General features: G+C 42.6%; 1 protein-coding gene and 1 non-coding gene across 3 annotated transcripts in view; one reads left to right on the top strand and one right to left on the bottom strand.

Moving 5' to 3' along the window:
- Positions 1-13,008, bottom strand: part of LYN (LYN proto-oncogene, Src family tyrosine kinase) — a 137,680-nt gene that overhangs the window by 111,508 nt on the left and 13,164 nt on the right. The window lies entirely within an intron of this gene.
- LOC119624963 (small nucleolar RNA SNORA1) lies at positions 2,489-2,621 on the top strand. Its single transcript, XR_005241123.1, has one exon. It is a non-coding gene; the product is annotated as a small nucleolar RNA SNORA1 (small nucleolar RNA).

Below are 13,008 nucleotides of genomic sequence, written 5' to 3'. Positions count from 1 at the left end.
CGGCTCACTGCAACCTCCACCTCCCGGGTTCAAGTAATTCTCCTGCTCAGCTTCCGGAGTAGTTGGAATTACAGGTGCCTGCCACCATGCCTGGCTAATTTTTTGTATTTTTAGTAGAGATGTGGTTTCACCATGTTGGCCAGGCTGGCCTTGAACTCCTGACCTCGTGATCCACCTGCCTCAGCCTCCCAAAGTGCAGGGATTACAGGCATGAGCCACCACGCCCAGCCAGATCACCATGTTTTCTAAAATAGCCCAAAGACTCCCACATAGCTGAATCTAGCAAAATGATTCTCATCCTTGGTACACAAGCAGACTCACCCGGGGAACTCTAAAATACTGATGCCTGGGTCCTCCACCATTCCCATTTCATTGGTTAGGGAACAGCTTGGGCATGGGGAGGTTTAAATGCTCCCCACTGATTCTAATAGCAGCCAAGGTTGAGAACCACTAGTGACATCCCACACTACAACCTTACCTGCTTTTGAGAAAGGGTAAAATGCACAGTCCAACAGTGTAGGAAACCTTGTCAAACCCTGAGCTCCACCTTAGAATTGAAATCATAGCAATGGAAACCATCTATGTTTCTTTATCTTCTTTTTTTTTTTTTTTTTTTTTTTTGAGACGCAGTCTCCCTCTGTTACAAGGCTGGAGAGCAGTGGCGTGATCTCAGCTCACTGCAAATTCCACCTCCCAGGCTCAAGCAATTCTCCTGCCTCAGCCTCCCGAGTAGCTGGGATTACACGCTGAGTCACTGTGCCTGGCCATGTCTTTATCTTTTATAAGTGCATGATCTGCAGGGTAACACATACAGAAATCATCTTGTGTGGCATTACAATTCCAGCCCTATTAAAGAGTGGGGACTAGAATTTATCCACTGCCAACCTAACCCCATACCTGAACTCAGAACAGAAAAAATGCTCAGAAAAAAGGGTGAGCTGTGATTGACAAATAGAACCCAGGATTGTAAATACATTTGCTGGTGTTCAGTAAAGTTTAGTAAAGTTGAATTTCGTATCATATTTCATATCATATTCTAAGAAATTTATTTTCGTTCCATCAACCCGACAGTCAAATAATTGAGTTACTTACTCTTGAATTTGGTTACACTATAGCCATAAAGAAAATGGTAGTATTTACAAAGTATTAGCTTCAGGGTATATTTTATTTAAAAAATTGTTCATTGTACTTATTTCAGATTTATCTATAAAAGTCTTGCTATTATTTTTTTTAATTTCAGGAGTCATTCTACCTCATTGTTTATCAACTTTCAGAGAACAAATTTTTTACAAGTGATAAAGTAATTCTACTTTATGTTTGAAACTCCAAGCTCTATATAAATGATAAAACACTTTTCTTTTTTTAGACACTGTCTTACTCTGTTGTAATGGCACAATCACAGCCCAATGCAGCTGCGACCTCTGAGGCTCAAGCAGATCCTCCCATCTCAGTCTCCCAAGTAGCTAGCTGGGACTATGGGGCATGCCGGCATGCCTGACTAATTTCTTTTTATTTTCTGTAAAGATAGGGTCTCTATGTTGCCCAGGTTGGTGTCAAACTCCTGGGCTCAAGTAATCCTCCTATCTTGGCCTCCCATAGTGCTGGGATTACAGATGTGAGCTATCATGCCCAGCCTGGATAAAACCCTTTAAGTTCTACTTTTAGAATAATAGCCAGGTTAATCATACATAGATAACAAGTTACTTTCAAAAGGAAGGTCTCAATAAACCTAAATTATTCAAATTAGATTATCAACATAGAAACAGAAAGAGCTTACAGTGAAAACTATCCTTCCGGGAAATGATTTATCCCTGATGTTAAAGGGAAAACTTAGGAAAGCAGCAAACTTTCGACCTATTCAGCTCATGAAAAGTTAGTAATCAAAAGCACTCAAGTAATTTTTTAGTCTCTTGTTGAAGTTTATTTCGTCTTTGTCTACTTTCCCTCACAGGGCATGATACAGAAGCCTTAATATTTTCATTGTTCCCTACTGGAATCTCTGTTCTTTTGAATACTTTAAATAAACACCTCAAAGAAGAGCTGCTCACAATGAAGACAACTTCCCATTCGAGAAAGTACCAGGCCCGGTGCAGTGGCTCACGCCTGTAATCCCAGCACTTTGGGAGGCCGAGGCGGGCGAATCACTTGAGGTCAGGAGTTCGAGACCAGCCTGGCCAACATGGTGAAACTCCATCTCTACCAAAAATATAAAAATTAGCTGGGCGTAGGCCGGGCGCAGTGGAGGTTGAAGAGGGCGGATCACGAAGTCAGGAGTTCGAGACCAGCCTGGCCAATATGGTGAAACACTGTCTCTCCAAAAAAATATAAAATTAGCCAGGTGTGGTGGCACGAGCCTGTAGTCCCAGCTACTCAGGAGGCTGAGGCAGGAGAATTGCTGGAACCCAGGAGGTGGAGGTTGCAGTGAGCGGAGATCGCACTACTGCACTCAGCCTGGGCGACAGAAAGAGAGACTCCGTTTCAAAAAAAAAGCCTCATTCCAGATAAGAATGGGCATTGTTGATCATGGTGTCCAAAAATAGTTAATGTGGCTAAACTGAGACAGGTTATGCTTCCATCACAGTATGCAAATTGCAGTGGTGACAATGAGACCTGTAACATTTTGCCATGCTTATGAGTAAAATATGTAGGAGAAAAATGTTGACTTTTCAATATTAGAAACAAAATAACATTTAAGTAATAAGGAATTTTCAGTTCTTATCTCATAGGACTACTTTTTTTTTTGTATGTTATATATTGACTGTAATGTGGTGCGTGACTGTGTCTTGGATCAGGTGTCAAAATATAAGTGTACTTTGTACAATTCAACTTCTAGAAAAAAAAAATAGCTGGGCGTTGTGGAGCACACCTGTAATTCCAGCTACTTGGGAGGCTGAGGCAGGAGAATTGCTTGAATCTGGAGGGCGGAAGTTGCAGTGAGCCGAGATCCGAGATCACGCCACTGCACTCCAGCCTGGGCTACAGAGCAAAACTCCGTCTCAAAAAAAAAAAAAGAAAGAAAGAAAGAAAGTACACCGTTATGGCCAGGCGCGATGGCTCATGCCTATCATCCCAGCACTTTGGGAGGCCAAAGTGGGCTGATCACCTGAGGTCGGGAGTTCCAAACCAGCCTGACCAACATGGAGAAACCCTGTCTCTACTAAAAATACAAAATTAGCCAAGCGTGGTGGCGCATGCCTGTAATCCCAGCTACTCATGAGGCTGAGGTGGGAGAATTGCTTGAACTTGGGAGGCGGAGCTTGCAGTGAGCCAAGATCATGCCATTGCAGTCCAGTCTGGGCAACAGGAGCGAAACTCTTCTCAAAAAAAAAAAGAAAAGAAAAGAAAAAAGAAAGTACACTGTTAGGTTTTTTAGAATGATGATACATCATTACTGACTCACTTGGCTTCCGCAACCAGATCCTTTCCTGTGTTTGTGCAGTCGTGACTCCATTGCTGTCCTGAGGTAGTATATTAACCCAAATCACAGTCCAAATGTCATTTTTGCTTTAGGTTCTTCTCTATTTATCTTTGGTTGAGCCAGGAAATGCAACTTGATAATGACTCAGCACAAGCTATTCAGCTGGGAGCCGGTTCCTAGCCACATCCAGCTCTGCGTTGGAAAGGTCTGAAGTGGTCAGTCTAGGATAGAGCAGTGCTGCTGTAGCTCCCAGGTAGGGTTTCCTTAAGTGTACGCCCCATGCTCTTTCTGAATCAGCACTGAAAATATTCATTCAGGACCTCCCCCAGCCCCACCCGACCCCACAGAGCAGGAGCAATACATCCCTCTGCCTGGCGCCAGGCCCTAGGCTGCCAGGTTTGGGGGATACTACTAAGTCCAGGGAAACCACCAGAAGTAGTTCCAGGGAGGTCACAGGTGTGCAAAAGAAGGATCCCATGCATGAGCCCAAGAAGAAGTCCAAGGCCTGGCCTTGAGATTAAACAGTTCAATCAAATAGTTCCTTTCATATTAAAGTCAATGTAAAAACACCTCCACTTAACACTGACTTCATCAGACAAGAGAAAACTGTGGTTTTGCTTAAAAAATCATCTGACAGCCTCAGTAATGAAATGAGGTGGGGGAATTCGATCAGTTTTCGTGTTTTAAAGGACGAGGTGAAGTCTTATCCATTTTGTAACTGCTGTTCTAATCGGAGAATATTCAGAAGTGGAAATACCTATTTATAAAGTATTATGGGGGGAGGGAGAGGAAAAAAAAGTATTAGGAACATCATATGAGACACACAGAAGGGCCCAAGTGCTGACTGAGCAAAAGCACTGGCAGTATGGTTTCCATCACTTCCCAATAAACTAGTTTTGCTCAGGCATCATAGAGGCACTGCTGCAAATGCCACCAAGACACCTGAACAGGAAAGGGGCTCTGTGGCTCACTCAATCCACATCTTCTTTGCCAATTATCCTCCTTTTTGTTGTTAGTAAACTCTCAACTAGAACCTTAACAACTTTTCAATGTCTAAGGTTTTGTAGCAGCATTTTAAGGTAAAGAGTTAGGAGAATATAAGATTTCCAAGAGCTACTCTCCTTAATGTGGGAAAAAACGCAAGTGTTTAGCAAAAGAAAAGTATGAGATACATACTGAAGAAAAGGTTTAATCCAAACATAATTAAATCTTAGCTATAAAATAAATTGGTAGCTTTGCTTTGGCAAAAGAAGAAAATTAAGCTGGGCACAATGGCTCACACTTATAATCCCAATAGTTTGGGAGGCCAAGACTGGAGGACTATTTGAGGCCACGAGTTCGAGACTAGCCTGGGCAACATAGTAAGACCCTATCTCCACCAAAAAAAAAAAAAAAAAAAAAAATTAGCTGAGCATGGTGATGTGACTCTGAAGTCTTAGCTACTCGGGAGGTTAAGGCAGGAGGATCACTTGAGCCAAGGAGTTCAAGGCTGCAGTGAGCAATGATCACATCACTGTACTTCAGCCTGGGCAACATAATGAAATCCTATCTCTAAAAAAAATTAAAAATAAAAAGGAGGAAAATTATTTTTCCCCCAACAAATACTGACATTTATAATACATATAAACTAAATTGTCAGCTAAAGTTAATGCAGAAAAGCTCAACTGGCTTGACACTCATCATGCTTTAAACTTGATGTAATGTTTAAATATTCATTGCAATTCCAATGAATTTTTTTTCTTCTTCATTGTTCCAAGCTATGGTTATAGTAAAAACTGCACCAAGTTGGCAGAACCGGGGGCTCTCTTGTTTTGGCCATGCTGACTGGTTTTCAGTGTCTGAGTTCTTGTCTTCCTCAAGTCAAAGTGGCGGCACATTAGATTCCTGGAGCAGGAGAGTTAAGCTCGAGCCAAACATCCTGGGTCCAAGTTCCAGCTCCACCTCATACAGGGACATGACACTGGCAAGGTAATTAATCTTTATTTATCTGCAGAAAAGGGATGATAAGGCTGTGCACGGTGGCTCATGCCTGTAATCCTTAGCACTTTGGGAGACCGAGGCAGGTGGACTGCCTGAGCTCAGGCATTCGAGACCAGCCTGGGCAACGTGGTGAAACCCCATTTCTACTAAAATACAAAAAAATTAGCCAGGTATGGTGGCATGCACCTGTAATCCCAGCTACTTGAGAAGCTGAGACAGGAGAATTGCTTGAACCCAGGAGGCAGAGGTTGCAGTGAGCTGAGATCATGCCCACTGCACTCCAGCCTGGGTAACAGTGTGAGACCCTGTCTCAAAAAAAAAAAAAAAAAAGAACAAAAGAAAAGGGATGATAACTGTACCAATTTCACACAGTTGTTATGAGGATTGGCTGAATACGATCTTGAGGAGTGTTTAGAAGAATGAATGACATACCGTGTATACTCAATAAGTGTTCCCTGCATTATATTTATTATACATTTCCCAGAAGTGATCTTATTCCTGTGTTTACATTTAAGTTAATGTATAAAGTCTGCTTGATAAACTAAAATCAAGGACATTATGTTCCACATATTATAACTGTGAGTTTTTAAAAATAACCTTTCAAAGTTGAATAAAACAAACACATCAGTTTAGGAGTCAGGCTGACCTGGGTTCCATTTACTTAGTAGTTAGGTAAGCATAATATTTATTATCCCTAAGCATCTGTTTCCTTATCAATAACAAGAATATCAATATTACACCTTTTAAGGAATTGACTGCCTAACAGAAGACAAATATTTAATAAAGGATTGCTATTTTTACTATATTTTCTGTGAAAGGTAATTATTGCCTGTAAAGTAAAACAAGTAGTAATTGTTCCGGCATCATTGTAAAACTCTTCCAACTAAGAAAGAAACTTAGCTGAGCACAGTGTTTCGTGCCTGTAATCCCAACACTTTGGGCAATATATGGAGACCTCATCCTTAAAAAAAAATTAAAAAATTAGCCCGGCACAGCGGTGTAACACCGGTGGTCCTAGTTACTCGGGAGGCTGAGGCAGGAGGATCACCTGAGCCCAGAAGGTCAGAGGCTACAGTGATCCGTGATTGTGCCACTGCACTCCAGGCAGCAGAGCAAGAAACTGTCTATTTTAAAAAAGGAAATCATTAAAACCAGTTTCCTGGAATTTATTATAGAGATAGAAATAGATTAGTGACTGCCTAGAACAAGGACAAGAGAGTAGTGAGGGCTAAAGGGTACAGAATTTCTTTTCATATATTAAAAATGTTCTAAAATTGATTGTGGTGATGATTGCACAACTCTGTGAACATACTAAAAATCACTGGATTGTATACTTTGAGTGAATTATACAATATGTGAATTAAATCTCCATAAAGCTATTATTCGGCTCGGTGTGGTGGCTCACACCTATAATCTCAACACTTTGGGAGGCCGAGGCCGGTGGATCACTTGAGTCCAGGAGTTCAAGACCAGCCTGTGCAACATGGCAAGACTTTGTCTCTACTAAAAATACAAAAATTAGCTAGGCGTGGTTGCACATGCCTGTGGTCTCAGCTACTTGGGAGGCTGAGATGGGAGGAATGCTTGAACACGGAAGGCAAAGGCTGCAGTGAGCCGAGATTGTGCTACTGCACTCCAGGCTGGGTGACAGAGTGAGAGTCTGTCTCAAAACAAAATTAAAAGTAAAAATAAAGTTGTTATTATAAAACACAATAAAATGATCACATACAGTATGAATCTATTTATACGACATTACAGAAAACACAAAACTATGGGGACAAACAACAGGTCAGCAGTTGCCAGGCACTGGGGTGGGGTTGGCACAAGAAAGTGTTTTTTTAGGGGGGGTGACAGAACTTTTCTGTATTCTTATTACGAAAATAATTCAATGAATCCACACATGTATTAGAATTCATAGAGCTGTACAGCAAAATTTTAAAGTTGATTTTAAAAAAAGTTTTATTAAAATCATCTATTTTCATTTTAATTTTTTCCAAAGAAAAAAATTGCTTACTAATCTTTAAAAGATTTTATTGTTGTTGTTGTCACTGTTTGTGAGACAGGGTCTCACTGTCACCCAGGCTGGAGAGCAGTGGCACGATCTCGACTCACTGCCGCCTCCACCTCTCAGGCTCAAGCAATCCTCCCAACTCAGCCTCCTAAGTAGCTGGGAATACAGGTCCGTGCCACCACTCTTGGCTAATTTTTTAAATTTCCTATAGAGATGAGGTCTCACTGTGTTGCCTAGGATGGCCTCAAACTTCTGCGCTCAAGTGATCTTCCTGCCTTGGCCTCCCAAAGTGCTAGGATTACCGGTGTGAGCAACTGTGCCTGACCTTAAAAGTTATTCAGATGGCTAAAAGTGCTTATATCCCTTTACTAAAGATTTTGAAATATTTTAGATACATATGAAGTAGTAAGTTTTCCGTTAAAATAGAGGAAAAATTGAGGTAGAAAAGGCAAATTTGATCAGTAAGACAGAACTGGTACTAGACTCTGGGGGTCTTGTGCAGTCAACTCCTCGAAACCACCATGTGCAAAGTCGGAGGTGTGCTCAGCGTCAGAATGCTTCCTCCTGATCTCCTGATCTCAAGTCTTGGTAAAACTTTCAGAAGCATGTAGCTTATCATGAGGAGGAGGAGGGAAGTACCTTTTAATGTACAACAGAGAAAGGTTTATTCTTCTTAATCTAAACTCTGAATTTTCATTTATATGGCATGACAGGAGTCACATGAATCAAAGTTCCAATGTACTATTGCTTGATTTTCAGCTCCTTATCAGGAGAAAGTAGGTCAAGATTGTAATGTGATCCATCGGAAGATACCTGTGGACAGTGAACCTGCATAAAGCCGGTGTTCGGGTGAGTAACATGGTTCTCCAACCAGCGCGCATTCCATTGCAGTTATTTCCTCATCATTTAAATGAAGGTTAGGCCGGGCGCCGTAGCTCATGCCTGTAATCCCAGCACTTTGGGAGGCCAAGGCGGGAGGATCACCTAAGGTCAGGAGATTGAGACCATCCTGGCCAACATGGCGAAACCCCGTCTCTACTAAAAATACAAAAATTAGCTGGGCGTGATGGCGGGCACCTGTAGTCCCAGCAACTCAGGAGGCTGAGGTAGGGAGAATCACTTGAACCCGGAAGGCAGAGGTTGCGGTGAGCCGAGATCGCGCCACTGCACTCCAACCTGGGTGACAGAGAGAGACTCTGTATCTAAATAAATAAATAAATAAACGAAGGTGAGGAGCTTGCAGGGAATGCCTCTCTTACTAAATTAGGCATGGTTTTTATTCTTTGTTTCTTTTTTAAAAAAAAAATTTATTATACTTTAATTTCTAAGATACATGTGCAGAACATGCAGGTTTGTTACACAGGTATACACGAGCCATGGTGGTTTCCTGCACCCACCATCCCGTCATCTATATTAGGTATTTCTCCTAATGCCATCTCTCCTCTAGGCCACCCACTCCCTGACAGGCCCCGGTGTGTGACGTTCCCCTCCCTGTGTCCATGTGTTCTCATTGTTCAGCTCCCACTTATGAGTGAGAATATGTGGTGTTTGGTTTTCTGTACTTATGTTAGTTTGCTGAGAATGATGGTTTACAGCTTCATCCATGTCCCTGCTATTCTGTTTCTTTATTTATAAACTTGCTTTTGTTTCTTTGTTTGATGTTGTTGTTTCTTTTTCAGAGATGAGAGTCTTGCTCTGTTACCCAGGCTGGAGTGCAGTGGCATAATCATAGCTCACTGCAGCCTCCAACTCCTGGACTCGAGGGACCTCTCGCTTCAGCCTCCAGAGCAGCTAGGATGACAGGGGCATGCCACCACATCTAGCTAAAACTTTTTTTATTTTTTTTTGCTTTACCCCTCACAAGATGCTTAAGGATGACCTAATGATAAGAGAAAAGGTGTTCTCTTTGCTGTTTGTCATAACATCTTCAGAAGAATGAAAGTGCATCTGGTATGTACACCAAATTTCCACTTCCCCACAGGACTGGTGATGATGCATGAGTGAATAGACTGAAACAGGTCATGGGTACCACGAGTGGGGAGTGGGCAGGGATCCTCCAAAATCAAGAAAAGGCTCAGGGTAGTACAGTTTAATCCAAAACAACAGCCAAAACTGGGGAGAAAATTAGACTCTTCAAGGAACTCCCAGGTACATTACCCCATTTAATCCTTGAAACAACTGGATGAGATACCAAACAAAAATCTGTTATTACTGTTTTATGCATTAGAAAAATGAGGCCTGAAGAGCTTAAGGAACTTCATCTAATGTCCCAAGACTGGTATTTGACAAAGCATTGACTAGAAGCCAATTCCTTAAAAAAAAAAAAAGAAAAAAGAAAAGAAAAAATTGTAGAGATGAGGTCTCACTATGATGCCCACGCTGGTCTTGAATTCCTGGCCTCAAGTGATCCTCCTGCCTTGGCCTCCCTAAGTGCTGGGACTACAGGTGTGAGCCACTACACCCAGCCCAGAAACCAATTCCTGACTCTCAGTTTGTGACTATGACATCATGCTGCTCCTCAGACACCCCAAAGTTCACAACCTGGAATATTTTTCATTAGTTACTACAGTGTTACCAATCCATACCTATATTCTTCAACAAGATTAGTAAGGAATTCAGTCAAGTTACTTCCCCATCTCTTCCTACTTTATTTCCAACTGAGGGACTCACTTCTTCACTTGGAAACTGCTCTGCTCTGGTCGGTCTCTTTGGTCCAATATTCTCTCCATTCCCAAGATTCACTCTTTGTTCAAATCCTTTGTAGCATCCAGCCGTTGCTAACAGAGACAAACAGTTAAAATGCAGAGACGCGAAGCATCAGGAACTGTGGCTGGAGGAAATTAAACTGGAGGTTTTGGGGCTGGCTGCAGTGGTTCACGTCTGTAATCCCAGCACTTTGGGAGGCTGAAGCAGGTGGGAAGATCACTTGAGGCCAGGAGTTCAAGATGAGCCTGGGCAACACAGTGAGATCCCCATCTATACAAAAAATTTTAGGCTTGGCACTGTGCCTCATGCCTGTAATCCCAGCACTTTGGGAGACTGAAGCACGTGGGTGGATCACTTGAGCACAGGAGATTGAAATCAGCCTGGGCAACATGGCAAAACCCCATCTTGACAAGAAATACAAAAATTAGCCAGGCAGGCCAGGCATGGTGGCTCATGCCTGTAATCCCAGAACTTTAGGAGGCTGAGGCGGGTGGATCACCTGAGATCAGGAGTTTGCCACCAGCCTGGCCAACATGGTGAAACCCTGTCTCTACTAAAAATACAAAAAAATTAGCTGGGTATGGTGGCAGGCACCTGTACTCCTAGCTACTCAGGAGGCGGAAGCAGGAGAATCACTTGAACCCACAAGGCAGAGGTTGCATTGAGCCAAGATAGCACCAATGCACTCCAGCCTGGGCAACAGAGCAAGACTCTGTCAAAAAAAAAAAAAAAATTAGCCAGGTGTAGTGGCACATGCCTGTAGTCCCTGCTACTTGGCAAGCTAAGGTGGGAGGATCAGTGGAGCCCAGGAGGTTGAGGCTGCAGTGAGCCAAGACTGAGCCACTGCACTTCAGTTTGGGTGACAGAGCGACCACTGTCTCAAAAAAAAAAAAAAAAAAAAATTAAAAAAGTTAATCTGGCACAGTGGCATGCACCTGTAGTCCCAGCTATTCAGGAGGCTGAGGTGGGAGGATCACTTAAGCCCAGGAGGTGGAGGCTGCAGGAGCCATGACCATGACACTGCACTCCAGTCTCGGCAACAGAGCAAGACCCTGTCTAAAATAATAAAAAGTAAAAAGTAAAATAAAAATAAGCTGGGGGGTATGGGGGACACAGATAGGCAAACTACAGGCTCAGCATGTTCTCTTGGGGTATGGTTATTCCCTGCATGGCCCAGACTTCACTTGTGACTTTTTCGCAGAAAGATGGGTCCCTTAGTGGGTCCCACAGAAAGATGAACCCACAGATGGGTCCAGTGCCTGTGCATGTCCTTCATATCTTGTGTGACACGAAAATTTATACTCTAAGCCAGGTGCAGTGGCACATGCCTCTAGTTCCAGCTACTCGAGAAGCTGAGGTAGGAGGATCGCTTGAGCCCAGGAGCTCAGGACCGTAGCGTGTGAGTGATAATCGTGCCTGTGAATGGCCAGTGCACTCTAGCCTGGGCAACATAGTGAGACCTTGCTTCCAAAAAACAAAACAAAACAGCAACAAAAATAAAAGGAAAATTTTCTTTTTTTTTTTTTTGAGACGGAGTCTCGCTCTGTCACCCAGGCTGGAGTGCAGTGGCGCGATCTCAGCTCACTGCAAGCTCCGCCTCCTGGGTTCAGGCCATTCTCCTGCCTCAGCCTCCTGAGTAGCTGGGACTACAGGCGCCCCCCCACCACGCCCGGCTAATTTTTTGCATTTTTAGTAGAGACGGGGTTTCACTGTATTAGCCAGGATGGTCTCGATCTCCTGACCTCGTGATCCACCCGCCTCGGCCTCCCAAAGTGCTGGGATTACAGGCGTGAGCCACCGCGCCCGGCCAGGAAAATTTTCTTTAAAAAAGTATACTTCTAGTTTTTTTAAGCATTTTCACTTTCTGAGTATATCTGGAACAGTTTTGTTATTGAGAACTCATGGCTTTGACTGCAAGTCATATGCATGCATATTCAAGAGTAGTGAGTATCCAAGAACTGTTTTCTGAATGATGCATAAGTGAAGCATGACTTCATGGATTAACAATTGCCACAGGTCAATTATGCCTCTCTCTGTCACCCCCAACAAAAATAAATATCAAAACTACATGAAGCAGAAGTTGAAATAACAGTCCGTAACAAAGGTGCTGTGTTCCTTAACATCAGAAAAATGAGTCCTTATTTTACTGAAGAATAGCATCACTGAATTCACAAACCCAGTCAGTACTTTCAAATGCCTATGCACAGACTGGCACTGTGTCATATAACAGGATGTTTGATTACATGTGGGTCAGTGGAAACTACCCTTATCACACCCACATATTTGCATTTATAAATTTACTTGGCTGTGCAGAAAAACCAGCTATATATGGCTTGTGCCAACTAATTTTACTAATTAATGGATGAATAAAAAGGTATTTAAATAAGGCTCAGATCAAACTCATGTGTGAGAATTTTAGCAACTGAATTGCCAGGGTAAAACAGGAAGAGGTCTTGCTCTCCAGTTGAATTGCAAGTAAATTCCACACACAGAGAGATGCCGGTGGTAGCCAAACCCACAGCTTGAAAATCTGTTTATTTGCCAAACCAAATGGCTTTGTACTGCTTTTCAATTCCCTACAATTTATTGTTTAAAAGCCTACATTGGAAACTAAACAAAAACTAGAAGCAGAATGGCAGATGCCTTTCAGGGGAGTACTGCTTGGGGGAGGGTCAACATCATTCTGCTTTTTGATCTTGGGGGTGGTTACACAAGACTCTGCATTTGGCTAGATTCTTCTGTTTTCTGCACTTTTCTACGTAAGTGTTATACTTAAATTTTAAACACACACACCCACACACACACATACACACACACTCCCGCATTGGGAAAACTTGTTGAAAAATTCCCTCGAATCCTGTTAGAAAGAACTCTGTCAGAAATATTCTTTCTT

This window comes from Chlorocebus sabaeus, chromosome 8 (genome assembly GCF_047675955.1).
Source record: "Chlorocebus sabaeus isolate Y175 chromosome 8, mChlSab1.0.hap1, whole genome shotgun sequence".
NCBI classification, from domain to species: domain Eukaryota; kingdom Metazoa; phylum Chordata; class Mammalia; order Primates; family Cercopithecidae; genus Chlorocebus; species Chlorocebus sabaeus.
The sequence above is the reverse complement of the archived record's forward strand: the minus strand, read 5'-3'. Positions and strand labels throughout refer to the sequence as shown.